At 39.8% G+C, this 20000-nt stretch overlaps 1 protein-coding gene across 1 annotated transcript in view; it reads right to left on the bottom strand.

Moving 5' to 3' along the window:
* suclg2 (succinate-CoA ligase GDP-forming subunit beta) overlaps positions 1–20000 on the bottom strand; it is a 225449-nt gene that overhangs the window by 164923 nt on the left and 40526 nt on the right. The gene's annotated exons all lie outside the window — the stretch shown is intronic.

Raw genomic sequence — 20000 nt, 5'->3', positions numbered from 1 at the left:
CTGCTGTTCAATTTCAGGTTGAATCGTAAACACAACATTGCAATTAAAGCCTAAATTATGAAGATGGTGGTTCTATCTGGAGTATTGGGGCTCAAAGCCATATTGAATGGCCAATGGATATAGATGGTCTTTTGTTTTATTGTGTTCACAGATGCGTAGCAAGGCTCCAAAGGCATATATTTTCATTGGTAACATGATAATGTCACTCTTGGATAAGGTCTTCCTTGGGCTTACAGTGATCCCATGATTACATACAGTAACAGGTGGTTCAAGTCAGGCAATTTGTACGGTTGCTGTAGAAGCATATGACATTTTATTGATATTCTCAAACCTGACCACCATGCAGAGGTTATGTCAGAGGTGCAAATGCTCATCTGTTCACAATATCACCAGCAGCAAAGAAAAAGCACAGTCGTGTAATTTACACCATATTTAAAGGGGACCTATTATACTCATATTTGATTATTTGTATCAGATTTTTTTACTCCTACAGTTATACACCATTACTCGCACAAAATGCTTTATAGATCTTCCTTGTATTTTCTGCATCCTTCGAAAACGGTCTACGTAATTAACTAAACGCCCCAGTCCTCCTCCACGCATGACTCCTGCCAAGCACACGTCACTGTTATTGGTCACTCTCCCGGGGACTTCCAAAGGGCTGGCGAGCGCTGCTGAGCCCCAAATTCTCATTTTGCCTCTTTTGGAAAGCAATAAAAAAAAAAATGACTTTCCCTCACACCCGAACAAACATTTTCTTGGCGTCACAGTTTAACGTGCCAACACTGTGTAATTGTTTTTAGACAGCAGAGGAGCAGTGAATACTTGTTTTAATGGTAAATTTATTTTAACAGAGGGAAAAATAAAAAAACAACACAAATCAACAAAAAACATTAAGTAAAGGTTATGGGTTATGTGATTGGCTGGCAACCAGTCTAGAGTGTACCCTGCCTCTCGTCCGAGGTCAGCTAGGATAGGCTCCAGCTTAAGGGGCGTTCACACGTTGCCGGTTTATATTGCAGTTCATGGGGTTTCTCAAGCCATCGTGAACTGTGTACAAATGCCAGAAAGCCTTTTTCCACACAACGCCAATGGGGATTAGCGTGGTAGTACCATGGATCTCCTCTTCAGTCCCTATCAATCCCAGCGCCTCTGTTTAGCGCCTTGATGAGCCTGTGATGCTTCTGTGTTTAACTCCGCAACCTCCGTGCAGTAATACCGTGTTGCATTGTGAAGGTCCGGTAGGAAAATGTGACTGGGGGATTATGGCAATGTTAACGGTATTATCACGGATCCTGCGGCGAAAATACAAAGGCTGTCGTTAATAAACGGCTTTGAACATGCCCTATTTCAAACCGCCAAATACTGCTACAAAAATGTTTACATGATTAATTGTTTTGGGTCCCTAGTTCTCAGGGTTCATGGCGAATGAGTGACTGATGACCAGATTTTGTCTCCGGTGATCACATGGTCTTTGGTGAAGCATAGAGAATTGCCATTAACCGTGATCTAAACCGGCAATGTGTGAACAACCCTTTATTTGTGGTCCTAGTGAAGAACTGCGTGTGCTCTCTCGTAGTTGTTGCATGTTTTTTGCACTGAACAAAAACAGCACATTGTACCAAGTCTAAATTCCTTGTGTGTTAAACATACAAACCCCGTTTTCATATGAGTTGGGAAATTGTGTTAGATGTAAATATAAACGGAATACAACGATTTGCAAATCATTTTCAACCCATATTCAGTTGAATACGCTACAAAGACAACATATTTGATGTTCAAACTGATAAACAAATTGTTTTTTTGCAAATAATCATTAACTTTAGAATTTGATGCCAGTAACATGTGACAAAGAAGTTGGGAAAGGTGGCAATAAATACTGATAAAGTTGAGGAATGCTCATCAAACACTTATTTGGAACATCCCACAGGTGAACAGGCAAATTGGGAACAGGTGGGTGCCATGATTGGTTATGAAAGTATATTCCATGAAATGCTCAGTCATTCACAAACAAGGATGGGGCGAGGGTCACCACTTTGTCAACAAATGCATGAGCAAATTGTTGAACAGTTTAAGAAAAACCTTTCTCAACCAGCTATTGCAAGGAATTTAGGGATTTCACTATCTACAGTCCGTAATATCATCAAAGGGTTCAGAGAATCTGGAGAAATCACTGCACGTAAGCAGCTAAGCCTGTGACCTTCGATCACTCAGGCTGTACTGTATCAACAAGCGACATCAGTGTGTAAAGGGTATCACCACATGGGCTCAGGAACACTTCAGAAACCCACTGTCAGTAACTACAGTTGGTCGCTACATCTGTAAGTGCAAGTTAAAACTCTCCTCTGCAAGGCGAAAACCGTTTATCAACAACACCCAGAAACGCCGTCGGCTTCGCTGGGCCTGAGCTCATCAAAGATGGACTGATACAAAGTGGAAAAGTGTTCTGTGGTCTGACGAGTCCACATTGCAAATTGTTTTTGGAAACTGTGGACGTCGTGTCCTCCGGACCAAAGAGGAAAAGAACCGTCCGGATTGTTATAGGCGCAAAGTGTAAAAGCCAGCATGTGTGATGGTATGGGGGTGTATTAGTGGCCAAGACATGGGTAACTTACACATCTGTGAAGGCGCCATTAATGCTGAAAGGTACATACAGGTTTTGGAGCAACATATGTTGCCATCCAAGCAACGTTACCATGGACGCAGTTCCCAAACGTTTACTGAGTGTTGTTAAAAGGAAAGGCCATGTAACACAGTAGTGAACATGCCCTTTCCCAACTAATTTGGCACGTGTTGCAGCCATGAAATTCTAAGTTAATTATTATTTGCAAAAAAAAATAAAGTTTATGAGTTTGAACATCAAATATCTTGTCTTTGTAGTGCATTCAATTGAATATGGGTTGAAAAGGATTTGCAAATCATTGTATTCCGTTTATATTTACATCTAACACAATCTCCCAACTCATATGGAAACGGGGTTTGTACTTGGTCAACAAATCTGATTCTGATTGTGATTCTGATAAGCAGTATAGAAATTGGATAGATGGATAGGTCACTTTGGACCAATGAAATCCATCCATACATCCATTTTCTACCACTTGTCCCTTTTGGGGTCGCGGGGGGTGCTGGAGTCTATCTCAGCTGCATTCGGGCGGAAGGCGGTGTACACCCAGGACAAGTCGCCACCTCATCGCAGGGCCAACACAGATAGACAGACAACATTCACACTCACATTCACACACTAGGGCCAATTTTTAGTGTTGCCAATCATCCTATCCCCAGGTGCATGTCTTTGGAGGTGGGAGGAAGACGGAGTACCCGGAGGGAACCCACGCAGTCACGGGGAGAAAATGCAAACTCCATACAGAAAGATCCCGAGCCCAGGATTGAACTCAGGATCTTCGTATTGTGAGGCACATGCACTAACCCCTGTCCCACCGTGCTGCCCAATCAAATTGTTCACATTAAATCAAACGCACTCACACAATCATTCAATCAGCCATTTAGTGAGTTTTGCACTCACCCTCATCAAGACACAACGAAAAGCACATGACGCCGCCCCAAAGCCGAAAGTGAACAACCGGCCATCGAAAAAGGAAACAGAGCCGGTGCACATAACAATCGGTTTCATAATACACCTTACGGTGCAACCTGGACACATCATCAGTGATTCTCCCGGGGTCATAGGGTGTTTCGGGTCTTAATCAAACACCCTCTCCCGGGCGACCCAGCCGAGGGTGATCAGTCCCTCGACTTGTATCCAGGTAGCGCTCCACGCCACGCGTCCCCCCTCCGACCGTCTGCCCCGGGGTTGCGCCGGTGGTGCTTGGAGGTTCCAGGCACTGTGGGGAGTGTCCGGGCCTGGGTCCTCCTCCGTCTCATCAGGGCCGTACAAGGTACTGGCCCTGTGCGTTGCACCACGGGTTTCCTCAGGCAGCCTATATTGGTCTTATGTGTCTTCAGGGTTTTTCGCAGCGTTATATGGGTGCTCCCTTGCGGGAGCTGCAGCTTGGGATGCTACCCCTCCCTGCCCCGGTTGTCGTCTTTCCGGGCTGTCAACTGTCTTCTCCAGTTGTCACCACTCTTTCGGGGTTGTCATCCAGCCTCTTCCTGGAAGTCAATGGCAATGCCATACTGGATCGGTTTCATAATACACCTTACGGTGCAACCTGGACACATCATCAGTGATTCTCCCGGGGTCATAGGGTGTTTCGGGTCTTAATCAAACACCCTCTCCGGGCGACCCAGCAGAGGGTGATCAGTCCCTCGACTTGTGTCCAGGTAGCGCTCCACGCCACGCGTCCCCCCTACGACGGTCTGCCCCGGGGTTGCGCTGGTGGTGCTTGGAGGTTCCAGGCACTGTGGGGAGTGTCCGGGCCTGGGTCCTCCTCCGTCTCATCAGGGCCGTACAAGGTACTGGCCCTGTGCGTTGCCCCACGGGTTTCAAAAATCTACCACCACTAAAGGGACTGGAAAGGCCGGACTGTCGAAGAAGAAGACACAAGCCCAGAGGCAGGTCGAAAGTGGAAGCAAAAACAATGCCTAGAAAACGCAGTGCGAACCACAGCCAGAAACCAACAGCATTACAGTCAACAAAATGGGAATCAACAAAACATAAGTTTGTGTAATGACAGAAAGAAAGAAGAAATGATAAGGACAGATTGATCTGACATATATGGTGGGCTGTTGCCTTCCATCAAAAGACTCACAGTAGATTTTAAATCAAGGGACCAAAGGATTATGGTTTTCTACACCAGTATGACTACTTTTTCAAGAAATGATTGCTAAAAGAGGCTGGAGGAATGAAAGAAGTAGAGTATATTTGCAGCACAGAACGGGAGGGAAAATGGTGGTGTGAGTTAAAAGTCATACAGAAACTCCATCAAGATTTGCTTCACTGTCAAGCAAGACGCAAAAACAACATGTGCCGCATAATATTCTCTTTTGCTGTGGGATTTTACAGGTAAAGGCTTGCATCTATGTGAACTGTATGCCCTTAATGGCTGCTATGCAAGCACATACTGTATGACACATATGTTCATTACACCAGTCAGCAGAAATAACTGAACTGAGATTAGAACTGACAGGAAGCCTACCCCATTGTGGGAAATATATATAACTATTAGAGGTGTGTGTGTAGTACAGAATATGTGCACAGTGATCTAATGGTGAACATGTTGGCCACACAGTCAAGAGCTTGAGGGTTAAAATCTCCTTCTTGATTGGAGCTTGCATGTTCTCCTCACAATGCATGTGTATAATTAAAATAGTAGCGTAAGACACACCTTCTCATTCAATGTGTTTTCATGACTATTTACATTGTAGATTGTCACTGAAGGCATCAAAACTATGAATTAACCTATGTGGAGTTATGTACTTAACAAAAAAAAGGTGAAATAACTAAACACATGTTTTATATGATAGTTTCTTCAAAAAAGCCACCCTTTGCTCTGATTATGCTTTTGCACAGTCTTGGCATTCTCTAGATGAGCTTTAAGAGGTAGTCACCTGAAAAGGTGTGATTGCAGCTCATCGAGAGAATGCCAAGAGTGTGCAAAGCAGTAATCAGAGCAAAGGGTACATTTTGAAGAAACTAGAATATAAAATATGTTTTCAGTTCTTTCACCTTTTTTTGTTAAGTACATAACTCCACATGTGTTCATTCATAGTTTTGATGCCTTCAGTGACAATCCTCGATGTAAATAGACATGAAAATAAGGAAAATGCATTGAATGAGGAGAAGGTGTGTCCAAACTTTTGGCCTGTGCTGTATGTACAGAACATACACATAAAATAAGCACTGCTGAAATTTAGCTGCAGAGTGAAATGATGGCCATTTTTTTTTCACTTCATGTGTGCTTGACTAATTTTTCTGAGCTATTAGCTTTTGACAGACAGAAAAGGATGGTACTGTGCCACTTGTTGTATGTGTATGTATCCCCAGTGGGGTCTACATGAGAAAAACGTTGACATTATGACTGCAGAAAGTGCACAAAAATGGCACCAATACTTCCTGTGAGCAATTGATGGTTGGACTCACCCATCTGGCAAAAATGTTAATTCTCCCCTATTCACCCCATGAGTTGCCATTCAAGTTAATGGGAGTCAGTGAATCGTGAAGGATTTTACTTTTAAATATATTGTTGTGACTGAAGTAAAAGATTGGCAATGTAAATAACATTTTTTTATGTTTAGTTTTTTTCCCCAAGCCAGTCTATGCTACAATATATCAGAAGACTTTTACCAATGTTGTGATTGTGCCAGTGTCTATATGATACCATTGTGGACAAACTTGCATTACTCTGAGGTATTGTTTTTGTTTGTTGTCTTAGTAGTTCATTGAATTGTATATGTAGTAAACTAAGGACTGATAAACATACATCACCATCATAAAGATGTCTCTGATTTAAATATCTCAATCCCTGATGGAAAGCTGTCAGCAGTGTATGGTATTATAATTTATGACGGTAATCTCGGTTCCACAATGGAGCAGAGTATACCTGGGTTGGAATCACACTGTGCCTCTCGTAAATTCTGTGGGAGCAGGAGTGCAAAAGTCCAAGTTTGTTTCAGCTCAAGCAAACCCTTCGTTCTCTCAGTCTCTGATGCGTTTATGTACAACCTAAAATAGCTGACGTGTCATCTTTACAAACTCATGCAAGAGCATGAACAGTAATTGTAGCACCGGAAGGTCATTTGCATTTGTTTGGAGAGATGCAGCAATGATTACTGTCAAACCTGCATTGCTGTATTGTCCTCTCTAATTGACTGGGACTTGCAAACATAATATTAGAGACTATAATCAGAGATGGGTTCATTTGAATTCAAATCTGATTACTAAGACTTTTATTTTATCATGATAATTATTTGTAATTCACGAAACCGATTAGGCGTCTTGTTTAGAGTGCCTTGACAGGGACAAGCGTAGAAAATGGATGGAGGGAAGGAAATCATCCATCAATTTTCCACTGCTAGGCCTGGGGTATCAAACGTACGAACAGGTTTTATCCGGCCCACATGATGAGTTTACCAAGTATAAAAATGGGCTGCTTTTTTTTCCTTTTTTTTTTTTTTTTAATGAAAGAAACTGTTGTTCTAAATGTGTCCACTGGATGTCACAATAGCAATTCTGTTAGGCAAGCAAACTGTTTAATCCAGGGCCAAGCAAGAGGTACACAGTAAAGGGGGATTGTGGCTCCTCACTTAAAACCTGTCATTTTATGTCTTCTGCTTCGAACACATGGTCATTTGGCACCCTCCTTGCCCCAAAATGTCTCTGTCAAACACGAGAAAAGTGAACTTAAAGGGGAACATTATCACCAGACCTATGCAAGCGTCAATATATACCTTGATGTTGCAGAAAAAAAGACCATATATTTTTTAACCGATTTCCGAACTCTAAATGGGTGAATTTTGGCGAATTAAACGTCTTTCTATTATTCGCTCTCGGAGCGATGACGTCACGTTGTGACGTCACATCGGGAAGCAATCCGCCATTTTCTCAAACACATTACAAACACCGAATCAAATCAGCTCTGTTATTTTCCGTTTTGTCGACTGTTTTCCGTACCTTGGAGACATCATGCCTCGTCGGTGTGTTGTCGGAGGGTGTAACAACACGAACAGGGACGGATTCAAGTTGCACCAGTGGCCCAAAGATGCGAAAGTGGCAAGAAATTGGACGAAATTTGTTCAAAATACGAGGGTGTGGGGAAAGCCGACGAAAATGGTCAGTCGTTTGTTCCGCACACTTTACCGACGAAAGCTATGCTACGACAGAGATGGCAAGAATGTGTGGATATCCTGCGACACTCAAAGCAGATGCATTTCCAACGATAAAGTCAAAGAAATCTGCCGCCAGACCCCCATTGAATCTGCCGGAGTGTGTGAGCTATTCAGGGACAAAGGACCTCGGTAGCACGGCAATCAATGGCGGCAGTTTGTTCCCGCAGACGAGCGAGCTAGACCCCCTGGATGTCTTGGCTCACACCGTCCCTTATGCTACCGAAGATGATCAAGAGAAGAATATTGACCCTAGCTTCCCTGGCCTGCTGACATCAACTCCAAAACTGGACAGATCAGCTTTCAGGAAAAGAGAGCGGATGAGTGTATGTCTACAGAATATATTAATTGATGAAAACTTTATTCATTACTCGCGGTTTTACGTAAATTATTATACATAAACTGTGTTTACCAATAATTTAGCTTAAAAACATTACAACACTTAAAAACAAACACATACCAATCGTTGGTTAGAAGGCGATCGCCAAATTCGTCCTCGCTTTCTCCCGTGTCGCTGGCTGTCGTGTCGTTTTCGTCGGTTTCGCTTGCATACGGTTCAAACCGATATGGCTCAATAGCTTCAGTTTCTTCTTCAATTTCGCTTAAGCCGCTGAAATCCGAGTCTGAATCCGAGCTAATGTCGCTACCTTGCTGTTCTATCCGCCATGTTTGTTTGTATTGGCATCACTATGTGACGTCACAGGAAAATGGACGGGTGTATATAACGATGGTTAAAATCAGGCACTTTGAAGCTTTTTTTTAGGGATATTGCGTGATGGGTAAAATTTTGAAAAAAACTTCGAAAAATAAAATAAGCCACTGGGAACTGATTTTTAATGGTTTTAACCCTTCTGAAATTGTGATAATGTTCCCCTTTAACCCTTTTGAATAGTTTTACCACCGTTTATTACGGTTTGTTGAGTTAGCTCTGGATTGATACATGGACATAACAAAGGAGGTATTTGATACATAGAAGAGTTTACATGTTGTGATTTTTGTTCAATCCCAGAAAGACTGACTTAAAGTTTAATCCTGGCTTTGTAGATACGCTGAAGCTCATTGTGTTTTTGAAACTGCACCAATTTCCTCAGAATTTTCAACAAATTTGAAGTATTTTGTCCAGAGGATTATTTGTGATTTGTACGTTTTCAGAATGTGCTTGTGCTATTTTTGGCCAAAGTAAAACAAAGAAAACAACCTTTATTTTTAAGTTATCATGCCTTGATTTTACCATTCCAGCGCACTTGGGAATATATTTTCCTCCATGCGGCCCCTGAGCTAAAATTTGAGATGAGTTTGACACCCCTGCTCTAGGCACAAAATAAAAGCTGTGTTTTCTTTAGAAATCCACAAATGAAGAGGTAGTGATAATACTGCTCTCAAGTTTTTTTTATTTTCTTGTTCCAGTAACTGTAAAAGCGCTTGTTCATAATAATCTCATTAAATCAAATTCCGCATTTATGCTTTACAGTGCGTTTGGTTGATGGTTAATTTAGCCACCTGACTTTAAGATTCATGTATTTTTATTGGTCTCTTTCTTTCACAAAAGACTAAATAGAGTATGCACAAAGGATCAAAATTATTTAACCAAGTTTCATTTTCATAGCAAAATACTCATTACTACAAAGCTAATTGATTTTAATGTACATTCTAATTACAGCTCCTGCTGTGGCTGTAAAGCCCAATCCTTTCTGTTGCAATTTCTGCAGATGTAGTTTGTGCGAGGGCCTGTTTCTGATTGTGGTTGCGTAACTTGATAGTGGGGTCTATAGACTAACGAAACCACGTAAACAAAATGCAACTTTTAAGTTTTGGCACAGCGATTTGGATATAAAATAACGCTCCCATTGTAGAATTGCAATTATTACCTTCTCCAAGAGGTTATGTTTTTGCTCGATTTACTTTGTTTTAGTTAGCAACATACATACCTATCTAAACGTCGATTTTGATATCAAATAATGCTCCCATTGTAGAATTGCTGTTATTGCCTCCGTAAATGATTGTATGTTTTCGCCAAGGTTTGTATGTCAGTTAGCAACATAATATTGACGGATTTTGATCACATTTTTAGAAAAAAGTCTGAAATAGGTCCTGAAACAAGTGCAAAATGAGTTTGTCAAACCACTTATTGTTGGAAGTAATTTTGTCACCGTACAGTATAGACAAGAAACCATCCATGCAGTTTAGGGTTTATACCGTTTAAACCACTTTTGTTTTTGGTTTGTTTCCTGCAATGTAAAATAACCACAATAAATAAGGTTGTATGCCTATTGTGCAGAGGAAACAGATGGCTTCATATCCAGATCTGATCTATATCCTTCTGCTGACCTATGTTGGCGAAGGGCATATGTTTGCTGTCAAATTTTGCCTTGCTGCTTGGTAGTCGGGTAGGATTCGTTGTAGTCCGGCTGTGCAAACACAACCTTTGCTTGAACTGAAATTAATATACCTGTTTAAAAGGTATGCACCTGGGGATAAGTTGATTGGCAACACTAAATTGGCCCTAGTGTGTGAATGTGAGTGTGAATGTTGTCTGTCTATCTGTGTTGGCCCTGCGATGAGGTGGCGACTTGTCCAGGGTGTACCCCGCCTTTCGCCCGATTGTAGCTGGGATAGGCTCCAGCGCCCCCCGCGACCCCAAAAAGGGATAAGCGGTAGAAAATGGATGGATGGATGTTTAAAAGGTGATTAAAACGAAACTGTAAGCTACCATTGTTTGCGTCCATGTGAACATCCTACATGTTACTGTCCGTTAATATACAATGTGAACTACCCCATGCCACATCAGGAGGTAGTCCTGAATCCGATTGGAATCTCACCCTTTCAAATGTGACTTCCGTCTAAACCAGGGGTCTCAAACTCAATTTACCTGGGGGCCACTGGATGCAGAAACTGGGTGAGGCTGGGCCGCAAGAAAAGATTTCTTTAAAAAAATCTAACATGCACTTTTTAATGAATTCACCTTCTTTGAATGGCTTTCCCGCCCTAGCAACCATCTCACTCACCATGTAGCTAGCTTTGATTGCTGCATCGCTCTTTTCGCTTGCTTTCCTGACAAAATCTTGTTGCCTCAGTAGACTGGTTTTAAAATTTGCAACCCGGTTCACTCTCTCATCCACCTGGTATTTTGCATACTCCTCAGCATGTCTAGTTGTATAATGACGTTTCAAATTGTATTCCTTGTGCACCGCAACTTTCTCTGTATCAACTACAGAAAAGAGCTATAAGGATTATTCATAAAGTAGATTACTTAGAACACACAAACATATTATTTATTAATTCGGGGCGGTATAGCTCGGTTGGTAGAGCGGCCGTGCCAGCAACTTGAGGGTTGCAGGTTCGATCCCCGCTTCCGCCATCCTAGTCACTGCCGTTGTGTCCTTGGGCAAGACACTTTACCCACCTGCTCCCAGTGCCACCCACACTGGTTTAAATGTAACTTAGATATTGGGTTTCACTATGTAAAGCGCTTTGAGTCACTTGAGAAAAAGCGCTATATAAATGTAATTCACTTCACTTCACTAATTCGGGTTAATTGAAATTACAGGAGCTAGTAAAGTTACAGACATTATATGTCATGTTTAAGGTTAAAAGTAAAACATTACCAGCAAATTTACAAAAAATGTTTGTCAAGCGCCATTCATTTAAAACCTGTGGGCCGCACTAACATTAAACTGTCATATTAAGGTGGGGGACGCAAAATAACGCGTATTTGAGACCCCTGTTCTATATCGCAATGCGACCTGAATGTGACTTTTTCGTGAGCTTTGAACAAGCTTTGTCACTGGTGTGCACCGGGAAAGACGCAGTCGCCAGCGGAAGTGTATATTTCATCACAACAACACCCGGTTTCGGTGAGCAAAGTCTATTTAAGAGGACCAAATGTTTGGTGCATCACTTGTCAATAGTGCACAAATAATAGGCTTTATGGAATATATGAATATATATTTTTATTCCAAAGAAATAGCGATTGTTGAAGGACCGGAATTGACATGAGTTAAATAATAAATCTGACGTAGATCCACGCTGATGTCCGTGTCTCCTCTGCTTGTGTTATTAAATGATTAGAACTCTCTCAAATATATTACACTATATACAATAATTAATTCATACATCATAAGCGGTAGAAAATGGATGGATGGATGGATCATATTACTTTAACTTTCACGTAAAAAAAACACCACTCATTTTAAAGGTGTTGCAACTTTTATTTTATTTTGTTTTGTCTTCCTTTGTTTTCACTTTATCGAAGAATGGATGTTTACACTGAGTCTGATAAAAATCACAATTTACTTGAAGTGTAAACAGTCAGCTGGAAAAAATCTGATGAAAAAATATCAGATTTAGACCATTTTGGCCTATGTCTTTAATGAGGGCACCAAAAAGAAGCATCCCAGTTTCTCAAAACAAGAAGTGGAAAGATGGAAAGATGGATATATGGATAGATGGATAGACAGATTGACAGACAGATAGACAGATAGTACTTAATTGATTCTTTCAGGAGAGTTCCCTCAGGAAAATTAAAATTCCAGCAGCAGTGTACAGAATTGAGATCAAATATAAAAAGTAAAAAGTAAATAGTAAATGGAAATTAAAAAAAATATATAACAATAAGAATAAAAATAAAAATCAACAATAAGAATAAAAATACAACAGTAAAAAAAAAGAATATAACAAGAGAAACTTGCAGTAGTGACCATGTTATGAAAAAGTTTGCACTGTTATTGCACTGTTAATTGCAAGAGTTGCACCACACCTGCCAACAGCCATCCTTGTTGTACAGGGCAAAAGTTGGTTAATACACTAAATAAAAAATCTGAAGCAGGTGTAGTATGTTGGGGAATTTGAGGAGTGGGCAAAGAAAAGAACATAGATACTGGGCCATGCAAATTAAGCTTTAGTGTGTGCATAAAACAGGCAAGTGTTGCTTAATCTAGTCAAAAATATATGTCAACCATTTAAAAAAACAAAAAAAACAAATATAAATTCATTCTAAGTTCTTCTTTGCATTGATATGTGTTTAACGAAGGGATTAAATAAACAAATTATGAAGAAGAAAAATCCAAACAAAAGCCATGTGATGTGTGAAAAACTAAACATGAGAGGTTGTGGAAAAAATTAATGCGGTTGAGTGCTGTGATGAAGAACCGAGAAGGCACAATCATCAAGCTAAAAGGAAAACGGAGCTTCGATGCATTAGCTAAAAACTTGGAAGACGCGATTAATGTTGATAAAACGTCATCTCTGATTAATCACAACAGTTTGCATGTCCTGTAACAGGGCCAAAGAGTCATGCAACACTAACAGGACTGCTCGGGTTTCACACTGCTCGGCGAATAAGACTACACAGCGTTTTGGCCACATTATAGTTTCTGAATGTATTTGAAGAAGTAACTTAATAGAACACACTCTGCATCTTCTGTTTAAAATTCACCAGAACATTACTGTTTGAAGAGATCTGGGTTCCTGTTCTCATGCGGCAATATGATAAACATGTAATTTAATTTATACTTGCGAGATATGTGTCGCGTGAGCAAAAAGACATTCGGGGGCAGATGAGGATATCATCTTTACTTTGCAAGAGAAATGCATGTGCATAACTTGTCAAGGCAATGTCCCAGTTAAATCACACACGCTACTGATGACTTCATTATGCAGTCAAGACACAATATATCTCCTTCTGTTTTTGAATATACTTTTTGTAATTATAGGTTTACTTGCGGTAATCAAAAAAATGTCTAAATAGCAAGAATAAATTCAGTCATAAAATCTATATTCAACAGAAAAATAATCTATATAGTGTTGCGTCAGACCAGTCTTCCTCAGGGAATAAAAGTCAAGTTCTTTCGGTTGACATACCGTATTTTCCGCACTATTAGCCGCACCTAAAAACCACAAATTTACTCAAAAGCTGACAGTGCGGCTTTTAACCCGGTGCGCTTTATATATGGATTAATATTACGATTCATTTTCATAAAGTTTCGATCTCGCAACTTCGGTAAACAGCCGCCATCTTTTTTCCCGGTAGAACAGGAAGCGCTTCTTCTTCTACGCAAGCAACCGCCAAGGTAAGCACCCGCCCCCATAGAACAGGAAGCGCTTCTTCTTCTACTGTAAGCAACCACCCGCCCGCGTAGAAGAAGAAAAAGCGCGCGGATATACCGTACGTTTCATTTCCTTTGTGTGTTTACATCTGTAAAGACCACAAAATGGCTCCTACTAAGTGTCAGGGATCCAGTTCATGAAAAGACGCAATCTCTCCATCCGCACACGGATTACTATTTCACAGCAACTGATATTCCTGTGAAACGCACTGTGGATACAACGGGAGCACGTACGGTGAATATTCGCACCACAGGGAATGAGAAGTCATCCTTCACTGTGGTTCTAGCTTGCCATGCTAATGGCCAGAAACTTCCACCCATGGTGATATTCAAAAGGAAGACCTCGCCAAAAGAGACCTTTCCAGCCGGCGTCATCATAAAAGCTAACTCGAAGGGATGGATGAAGAAAAGATGAGCGAGTGGTTAAGGTAAGTTTAAGTTTACGCGAAGAGGCCGGGTGGCTTTTTTCACGCAGCTCTGTCCATGTTGATATACGTATGTTTGTGATTGCACATTTGCGTACATTTTGGGAGTGAACAGAGTTGTTAGAACGCTGGTTTTTAATATATTATTAAAGTTTGACTGACCTATCTGACTGTTTTTTTGACATTCCTTTAGCGCAGTTAGATGCGGCTTACAACACCGGGCGGCTTATAGGTGGACAAAGTTTTGAAATATGCCGTTCATTGAAGGCGCGGCTTTTAACCCAGGGCGCCTTATGGTGCGGAAAATACGGTATATGTTGAGTAAGAAGGACAATCAAGACAGAATAGCAATATTACCAAGTTTTACTAAAGCTTTAGGAGACCAGTCTTACAGTGCGTAAATAGCGGCATCGAGAAGCGGTCTAAAAATCAAACGGAAAGAGACAGCTTGTTTAGTACGAAAACAGCCCTCCTCCCGCCCAGAAAGGAATACAGCCTTATTGTTCTAAACAGATAAGGTAAAAAGGGAGTATATCATACAACGCCTTCAAGGTAAAGCACAAGAGTTTACTTGCGGACATAAGATACAAGCACAAAGTGTACACATGGGAAAATATTAGCTGATTCAAACATGACTAAGAATAAATAAATAACCCTTATATTATCTTATATTAAATAAATACATTCTCCACAATAGTCAATATTTATGTACCGTATTTTTCGGACTATAAGGCGCACTTAAAATCATTTCATTTTCTCAAAAATCGACAGTGCGCCTTATAACCCCCTAATGTACAGCATAATTCTGGTTGTGCTTACTGACCTCGAAGCAATTCTATTTGGTACACGGTGTAATGATAAGTGTGACTAGTAGATGGCAGTCATACATAAGAAATGACGTGTAGACTGCCATATGATAGCAGTAAACAACACCAAAACTTTAAATATAGAACATTACACACGGCGCTCAAAAATCTGTCAAAATGTTTTTAGTACGACTTCGGTAAGCTATAAAGCTGCACCGCTTGATGAATTGTCAACGCATTAAACATATGAGTATTATTATGGTGCATGTATAAGAACTGCAAAATGGCACCTATTAGCAGACATATTATCTGACGTTTTGTTACGCAATATTATGCAAAACCAACTTTTCTTACCTTCTGGTACCTGCTGATCTGTATTTGGGATCTGCATAAGTCCTGAAAATGTGCGCAAGACCGCAATTGTAGCCTGTGCCGACACCGTAGTTATAAGCTTCTTCTTTTTCTCTATCTTCTTGTTATGGGACATTCATCTTCCGCTGTTGCCATTTCTAATATAAAGTAGCGTAAAGTTCTTACTTATATCTGTCAGTAGACTAGCTATCAAAGCGCTAAAAACTGAAGTGGGTTTACATAATTCACCCGCGGAACTTTAGTTATTAGAGGGTTCCGGTCGGACGGTTTTTCACGGGACACATTTCCGGCGTTGATGTTGCATTATTGAGCCACGGATATGGAGATGCTGCTCCGTTATTGATTTAAGTAAAGTCTGAATGTCATTAAAACAGTTAGCTCCATCTTTTGACAGTTCTTCCACTCCCGTCCTTGCACGCTACACCGCTACAACAAAGATGACGGGGAGAAGACGCTGACGAAGGTGAGCCACGTAAATAAGACCGCCAAGAAAACGGCGCATCCTGAAGCGACTGTCAGAAAGTGGCTTGAAGATGATCTGTAAAACATAATCTATGCAACATTTTGACCAAAGAACCACCATTACATATTATGTAGACCACAAAGAAGTGTTTTCCATTTAGAAAAAAATCATAATACGACCCCTTTAATGCGCCTTTGTCGTTTGTATGAAAAACGACCTGAATAGACCCGCTCATCGGCAGTGCGCCTTTGAATCCGGTGCGCCCTATGGTCCGAAAAATACAGTAACAGTTCTAGTGCCTGATTCTGTATCACTTTCCATCAGTGACGCGCGATGAGGTTCAAGACAAGTGAGGCACTTGGTAGTTTTTTAAATGTATTTATTTAATTTTAAAAGCTCTCATCAATGTTAATACAGGCTGGTTATAAAGAGAATACGGTGAGTTCAAGGACCGCCAAAATTAGTAGGACAAAACGGTGCTCGCCAAATACTCGAATCAGTGAAGCATGTTTTATACAAACAGTGGGCTTTGTAACAATTAGGGAGGCTTGTGTCATGTTTGTCCTCCTACAGAAACCAAATTAAAACAAAAATAGATTTTTTTCCCCTCATCTTTTTCCATTTTTCATACATTTTTTAAAAAGCTCCAGAGAGCCACTAGGGCGGCGCTAAAGCTCTAGAGCCGCGGGTTGCCGACCCCTGACCTAGAGTATCCTGTTCCAGAAGTACCTCTTATACAAACGTACATGTCCAGTAATTTGCTAATAAAAGTCTGATCAGTCTGATTTTGTCTAAAAGTTCAGTTTAGAGACGTTTTTGAGTTTACATATAATCCCCCATCATGGTGGTCACATTCGTTCATTCATTAATCCACTTAGCACAACATTAAAATATAGTTATTTTTTTGGTTTGTGTAGATAATGTTAGCATAATTGTGAGTATGTTAGCATGCTAGCTAATTTTTGCTAGCGTCTCTCATATTAGCATGCTAATGTTTTATGCTAGCGTTTTGGCTACTTTCTATGTCTACACCAACAAATACGGCATTTTGGTATTTCTTTGTACCCAGTCATGTGCTAGCTTCTTAACGTTAGCATGCTGGTATGCTAACATTAGCATTAAGAACGTTTCCAGCTAATATGACACTTTTTTGTCTATTTTTAACTTGGAATGTGACACATGTTAACTGCTAGCGTGCTAATGATAGCATGCTAGCACGCTAACGTCAAAGTACTAACTCTTTTTTTGCTAATGTTACGCTTTTTTGTCTAATTCCGCAGCCTCACACCTTACACTCATATAAGTTGGTATTTGAAACATGCCAACTGTATACATTTTATGTTAGCATGCTAGCATGCTAACATTAAAGTGCTAGCTTTTTGCCCTCATTTTGCAACCGTTTACCCTCGAGTCATATAACTTTGTATATGACACTTGATACATTATTTACTTTTTACTTTTTAAAATTGATCTCAATTCTGTACACTGCTGCTTGAATTTTAATTTTCCTGAGGGAACTCTCCTGAAGGAATCAATAAAATACTATCTATAAAGTTTTTTAAAAGCCACTGTGTTTTGTTAAAAAAACAATGGTAAAGCAGCAACAAGCATCTGCTTTATTAGGTACCATGCAGAGTAAAAATAACTCCGATCTAGCAGAAACTCAGAAAGCACCAGCACACCATGGCATACACTAAATAATGAACCAGCGCTGAAGGAGGGAACAATGTGGAACTAAGCAAATGTCCTGGCAGGGTAACAAACACACAGTAAATGTGCTACAACACACTGACACCAAAGGTGCTGCAAAACACACTAAACAGGAAATACAGAAAAAACAACAGCACCTTTCGACGAAGTGGTAATGAACACAGGAAAATAAAGAAAAACAAAGTATTGTATTTAATCAGGAAATTTGCACATTTTTAGATATTCTATTAAGACAATGTGGTAACACTTTAGTATGGGGAACACATATTCACCATTAATTAATTGCTTATTAACATACAAATTAGTAACATATTGGCTCTTGATTAGTCATTATTAAGTACTTATTAATGCCTTATTCTGCATGTGTTCAAAAAAAAAAAAAAAATGTATTTGAACTAAGCAAAATTATCTGCCAATAGAACAAGAAAATTCGGCTTGTCAAGACTTTCCAAAACAAGTAAAATTAGCTAACCTCAATTAACCCAAAAATACCCTGAAATAAGTATATTCTCACGGATAACAAGTGCACTTTTCTTGGTAGAAAAAAAACCGAGACCTTTTTGCTCAATATGTTGAAAAATATTCTTAAATTAAGTATATGCTCGTGCCATTATCTTGACATAATGCGCTCGGCATCATGATTTGTTCTTTCATGCTTGAAGTAAGAAATTATTACTTTAAAAAAAAGTAGTGTTATACTTGTGAGTGTTAATGACACCGCTTTGCATCAGTTGATATTCTAGTTTCAAGCATGTTTTACTCAATATAGGTCATAAAATCTCAGCAACAAGCTGTAATATCTTACTGAGATCATTTAGGACCAAAACCCTTAAAACAAGTAAAAAAACTCTCACATAAAATCTGCTTAGTGAGAAGAATTATCTTATCAGACAGAAAATAAGCAAATATCACCCTTATTTGAGATATTTAATCTTACTTAGATTTCAGTTTTTGCAGTGTACAACCAGTAAACTAAGAGTCTTCCCTCAATAACCTCAGAATTATTGCTTATTAGTAACCCGAACCCTAACCCCAACACCAACCCTAACCCTTATATGTTCCCCGAGTGTCCAAATAACTCTAAATTAAGTCTTTGTTACTTTAATAACCCACTAATTAATGGTGAATATGTTCCCCATTGTTGTTAATGACAAAATATTGTATTTTATAAATTATTATTCAGGTTTTTTTCCCCCATCAAAACAAGTGAGCCTCACCAGCCTATACTGACCGCACTTCCCTGCTTTTAACTGACATCAAAAGTGTGTCAAAGTGTGTATGTGCGGGTGTGTGTGTGTGTGTGTGAGTGTGAGTGTGAGTGTGTGTGTGTTCTGGCAATGCTTACTTAATGGGGACATCACTCTGTTTACAGTCACCTTTAGGGGACCTCTGACGGTATGGGGACAAAAAAACAGGTCCCCTAAAGGGCAACCTTTAGGGGACATTTAATGGTGAATATGTTCCCCATTGTTGTTAATGACAAAATATTGTATTTTATAAATTATTATTCAGGTTTGTTTTCCCCCATCAAAACAAGTGAGCCTCACCAGCCTATACTGACCGCACTTCCCTGCTTTTAACTGACATCCAAAGTGTGTCAAAGTGTGTGTGTGTGCGGGTGTGTGTGTGTGTGTGTGTTCTGGCAATGCTTACTTAATAGGGACATCGCTCTGTTTACAGCGTCACCTTTAGGGGACATCTGACGGTATGGGGACAAAAAAACAGGTCCCCTAAAGGGAAACCTTTTTAAATAATAGTCAAATCCATTCTGTAAATGCCTAAGTGAATTTTAAGCTTTGGTCCATTAAACATAAATAGTACTGTGATTCTGTGTGGTATCCATCCTTAGTTAAAACTAATATATTTTTCCAAAAACAAAATCTGGATTAGTGTTCCTTAGGATGACTTTTTCATACAGCATGAGTATAAAGCATAGCTACCTACAGTATGATTCAGATTCAGAATGTTCCATCCTTCTATAAATGGTAGTTGGAGTTGCAGACAACTTCATTACTGCTAAATAGCAGTTTTCAGTGATGTCACAGAAGATGCAGGATTTGCTTTAACATTTAAGTGGTGAAACTTCCTATAAGAGGACAGCTGTAGTGCTGTATTCTGAGGATTATGTCAAAATTAATTTGAACTTTTTTTTTTACTATTATTATTATTTTATTTATTTATTTTATTTTTTTATAAATGGTCCTCAGTAGTCACGTACAAATTTGTGTGAATTATGCAAAACTATTTAAATTTGGTCTCCATGAACCATATTAACTATTTTTCCCCAGGGTCCCCAGTAAGAATGATCAGCACATTACTTCATCAATCCAGAGATTTA

This window comes from Nerophis lumbriciformis, linkage group LG28 (assembly GCF_033978685.3).
Source record: "Nerophis lumbriciformis linkage group LG28, RoL_Nlum_v2.1, whole genome shotgun sequence".
In the NCBI taxonomy this organism is placed as follows: Eukaryota; Metazoa; Chordata; class Actinopteri; order Syngnathiformes; family Syngnathidae; genus Nerophis; species Nerophis lumbriciformis.
This window is presented reverse-complemented; position numbering and strand designations above follow the sequence as displayed.